This window comes from Microtus ochrogaster, linkage group LG1, assembly GCF_000317375.1.
Source record: "Microtus ochrogaster isolate Prairie Vole_2 linkage group LG1, MicOch1.0, whole genome shotgun sequence".
NCBI classification, from domain to species: Eukaryota; Metazoa; Chordata; class Mammalia; order Rodentia; family Cricetidae; genus Microtus; species Microtus ochrogaster.
In genome coordinates this window covers 31573197-31578242 of record NC_022027.1, presented here as the reverse complement: position 1 = coordinate 31578242, position 5046 = coordinate 31573197, and the positions used below count along the sequence as shown (strand labels likewise).

The 5046-nt window shown below is 42.3% G+C and overlaps 1 pseudogene; it reads right to left on the bottom strand.

Moving 5' to 3' along the window:
• Positions 1-692: 692 nt before the first annotated feature.
• On the bottom strand, positions 693-861 carry LOC113457521 (annotated as a pseudogene).
• Between the last annotated feature and the right edge of the window lie 4185 nt (positions 862-5046).

Below are 5046 nucleotides of genomic sequence, written 5' to 3'. Positions count from 1 at the left end.
AGCGGATGCATTCCTCTTGGGTTTTGGCCTGTGGTTGCCATCACAATGAGGCCTGGAGTTGGCGCGTTCCTCCACATGTCTAGCAGTAATGCAGAAAGACTCCAACAACCAGGGCTGCAACAGCCTCCTCATCCCTCCACTAGCCTCTCTCTGGTTGGAGATCTCAGGGTACACCGTCCTTATAGTAACTGTAGGGTCCTAAACAGAGAACTCCAAGAGAATTCAATAGAAGTCATATAGCTCTTTAGCCATCCCTGGGGGCCACGCTCCACCACCTCTGCAGACTTCTGCCTATTAAAGCGGTCACCACACATCTCCTGGGTTCAAAGGGAGGCAATGGAACACACCTCTGGGTGGGAACGATGGCAAAGAACATGCAGCTATGTTTTCAATGACACAGGATGTCATATGACTCCCTAGCATGCCTTCCCCAAGTGGGGTTATACATCAACCCTCTATCATGGCAAAGATTCCCACAGGGAACTTGTTAAGTGCTAGGTCTCCACCAACCAGAGAGCATGCTCAACTCCCTTTTCAAATTTATGCCTCATATCGTCTCTTTCTAATCTGGGGATAAGGGATAAGAAAATGTTGGAGAGCCATCCTAAAAGAAGTCTCTCCAAGAAAACACTACAGACAGTTGGATTCAATGGTTCTCAACCTGTGGGCCCCAACCCCTCTGACCATTTCACGGGGGTTCACATATCAGATATCTTGTATACCAGATATTTACATTTTGATTCATAACAATTGCAAAATCACAGTTATGAAGCAGCAATAAAAATAATCTTATTGTTCAAGGTTACCACAACATGAGGAACTGTATTACACTTGATCTTAGTCAAAAGGCCGAGAAGCCATGAGGAACTATATCAAAGGGTTGCAGCAGCAGGAAGGTTGAAAACCCCCGGGTTAGGCTGACCTACTTTGTTTTTAAGCTTTTGAGAAATGTTGTATTTTGATTCCTAAAATATTGTGGTGTGTTCCCTTTCATAACTTACTTTCCCACGAGAATATAGACATTTTTGTCTTTATGTTCATTTGCTATATTCATTTGTTTACTTCTTCTTTGCTGCTCGTCAAGTTGTCTTAAAATGTTGAAGCATCTTTATTTAGATATGCCAGCCTCTGCTTTAAAAAAAACAGAGAAAGAGATTATGCAAAAAAAAATAGTGGTCTTCAGGCTAACAAGAACACAATGAGCATACGTATGCCGCCATAAACTATGGACATATTCAAATGGAAGTCATGTAGACAAAATTAGGCTTATACCATATATTCTGAAGGACTCACCCTTGCTCATAACCAGACTGGCAGCAGTCTGAGGTTGGACAGACAGGTGCTGGGCAGATGGCCCTACAGAACTTTTGTGTGAGGTTAGTGTGACCTCTGTGCAGACTTACAGTTCCTAGATATTTTGTGATAGATATTAGCAGGCATCAACGAGTAAGAGCCTTCATTTATAACCTCCTGATTTTTCTTCTTTTGGGGACTCATTCAACGAACTCCATTTTGACTTTAACTATCTTTACTTTTTTTCCTCCACAGATCGAAATCACATACCATAGATCTGATTCACTTAAAGTATACAATGGTTCAAGGTCACCACGACATGAGGAACTATATTACATTATTAATATATGAGGAACTATACTACATTATTTTTGTATGGTCAATATAGACAACATCACCACAGTCAACTTTAGAGCATTTTCATCATCTCTAGAAGAAACTCTGGTCCTGGAGCAAAGGCTTGCCACACAAGCTTGAGGACCCGAGTTCAGTCTCCAGAAGTTATAAAAGAGCCAGGCATGCTTCTTAACAGGCATGTAACAGTAATACCGGAAGGGCAGAGACAAACACATCCCTCAGGCTTCCTGACTAGTCAGTCCAGCCTAGTTGGTGAGCTCTAGGTGAAAGTGAGAGACCATGTCTCAACAAAGAAGATGGATCACTCCCGAGGAATGATGTATGAGGTTGTTTCTGCTCTTCACATGCCCAGATGTGCATACATACACTCATACACACACATGCACACATGGCCATATACACACCTACACACACAGAACACACCACATATATACACACAGCATAAAACTCTATCTGTGTTACCTCGCCCTTCCTCCGTGGATGGCGGTTCCAAGTAAGGGACACCAGCTGTGAGGACTGAGCTGAACAGAAGCCCTAGGAACAGTCAAATGTTCTTTGACTATTGGTCCCTTGACACCAACATCATAGATGGTAAGATGTCAGGTTGTGATAGCCATACCCATTCCAGTGTTAGCTATCCTCCCCTTTACAGAGCCCATGTGAGGGGGCTGTGCTTACCATTTTCTGGGTGTCCTGGTATGGTTTAAAGGCACTCTTGTGTCCATATGCTCCAATCTATGCTGACAAGCTTATAGTTGGGTCTTTTTTACTTTTAAGAATAAGTTGTTCAAACCTTCAACCTACAATTTGTCCTGCCTGCAAAATGTGCTGGGGTAATGGTGGCACAGAACCTATGGGAGTGGCCAACGAATGACTGGTCCAACTTGAGGCCCATGCCATGAGAGGTAGCACACGCCTGGCACTGCCTGGCCAGGAACCAGAGGCTGGACAGCCAAGAGACCTATACTCAGAAATTGGTGCCTAGCCCAGCTGTCATCAGAGAGGCTTCATCCAGCAACTTATGGGAGCATATGCAGAGACCCACAGCCAAACATTAAGTAGAGTTCTGGGAATCCCACAGAAGAGAGGAGGGAAGGATTGTAGGAGCCAGAGGAATCTAAGACACCATGAGAACACGGCCCACAGGATCAACTAAGCAGGGCTCATAGGGGCGCACAGAGACTGAGGCAACAATCATGAACCCTGTGTGGATCTGAGCTAGGTCCTCTGCATACAGATTATGGTTGGGAGGTATGCTGTTCTTGGGGCACCCCTCACAAGGAGTGATTCTGACTCTTTGGCCTGCTCTTGACCATTTCCCTTCTACTGAATTGCCTTGTTTAGCCTTGATATGAGGGTTTGTAACTTTCAATGCCATGTTTGGTGGATAGTCCTGGGGGACCTGCTCTAGAGGAGGAGTAGATCTGGGGGAGAGGGAAAGTGGAGACAGGGGACTGGGAAGAGAGGAGGGTGGGAAACTGCTGTTGGGAGGGAAAATGCCGTAGAGAGATAATGTATGAGAGAAGAATAAATAAATGAATGCATGAATTAATTAGTTAATTAAAAAGAATAAATGCTCTCAGCCTACAGTCTGCGCTGAAGTGGTGGGGTTGGGCAGGGGATGGTGTCTACAGGCATAACAGATGCACTCACCGTGCCTCTGCCTTGCTAGTCAAGATGAGCCAGATGCTGCCAATAAAGTGGACCCTGAAACCTGAGACATGCTACAGGCTAAAAGCCTCAATTCTAACCAACTTAGAATGACTTATAGCAGACACAGCATGGATTTGAACCTTTCGCCCACTTTTATGTTGGATTGTTTTTCTTCTTATTACTGGGTTGTTACAGATTCTAGATTCATGTTCCTTATCAGATACTTGATTTATAAATATTTTCTTTCATTTTGATTCCTTTAAAGTATATAATTCAATTATGTTTGGTATTTGGATGTCTTTCCACTTCCTTGATAGTACACTTTGATGTTCAACCGTTTTTTAATTTGAAGTGTTAACTGTTTGATTTTCTTTTGTTGTTCATGCTTTTGGACTAATATCTGAGAACCCATTGACAGATCCAAGGTCCTGATGACTTATTCCAATGTTAGCATCTAAGAATTTTAAAGTTTAACTCTTGTTTTTAGGTCTTTGACCCATGTTGAGCTAATGTTTATATACAATGTGAGGTATAATGTTATGGACTTTATATTTGATCTTTGTATCCTTTTCCTGGCACAGAGCGCTTACAGTCATGGAACTGACATTGTGAGTTTCTTTGTACACGCTAATGAGTAAGAGGATTGTTCTGCAAAAAAGATGTAATTATTCTATTGGGATTTCAGTCCTGTCCCGCAACCTCCGGGTACAAGAAGGGAAATAAAAGCTAAGTTGGTTTCCAAGAATGAATAACTTAATCAGTAATGCCTGCATCAGGAAGCCTCCACGAAAACTTGGAAGCACAAGATTCTGGGAGCTTCTGCATTGTCCAACTAGTGTGGGCTCCCACAACTGGCATGACTGCCTCAGAGGGCGTGGAAGCCCCATGTCCACCTGTATAACAAACCAGTAAATAAAGCATTTCCATGAGTTTCTGGGAGCTGTTTGAATAAACTAGTCAAGTTTTCAGAGGAAGTTGTGAGAGCTTAGGGAGTGTGCAGCATAGGCGAAGGAACCCCAAGTTTGCAAGAAGCATTTCGAGAGGCAAAGGGGACGTTGTGTGGACAGAGGCCTCCATGATTTTTGCAGACTAGTGTCAGAACTGAATTGAATTGCAGGGAATCCAGCTGGTTTGTATTTTTTGCAGAATTGGTTGCCAGGTGTGTGGAATCTCTGGTGTTGTGATTACATGGAAGGAGAAACTGAGTCTAAATTTTTTTTCTATGTGAGGTAAGAATCCAATTTCAATCTTTTACATATAGTGATCCTGTTGCCTGGACCATGTGTTGAAAACATTACTCTTTCCCAGTTGGTTTGGTCTTGGACCTGTTGCCATCAACCAGTCAATGACATATAAGGACTGCTTTTGCCTTGCAATTCCATTTCATTGACCCACTCCCTAGCACCACACTGTCTTAGTTACCACTGCCTTGTAAAAAGCTTTTGAGTCAAGAAGCATCTCTCATCTTCGTTCCATTTTTTTTTAGATTGTTTGTTTATTCTGGTCTCTAGAAACTCCAAATGAATTTTCAAGTCAATTTGATTTCTGTGATGTCGTCACAACTCTGATAAAAAATTGCCTTGAAGGGCTGTAAGCAGAGCTCAGTAAGACAACACTTTTATACTTCTGTTGTTCCGTTTATTTTTAAATATTTTGTCCTTTTTAATGTTATTGAAAAATGAATTTGTTTCTGAATTTCCTTTATGATTGTTGTTGGCATAGAAAGTATAATTGATTTTGTAT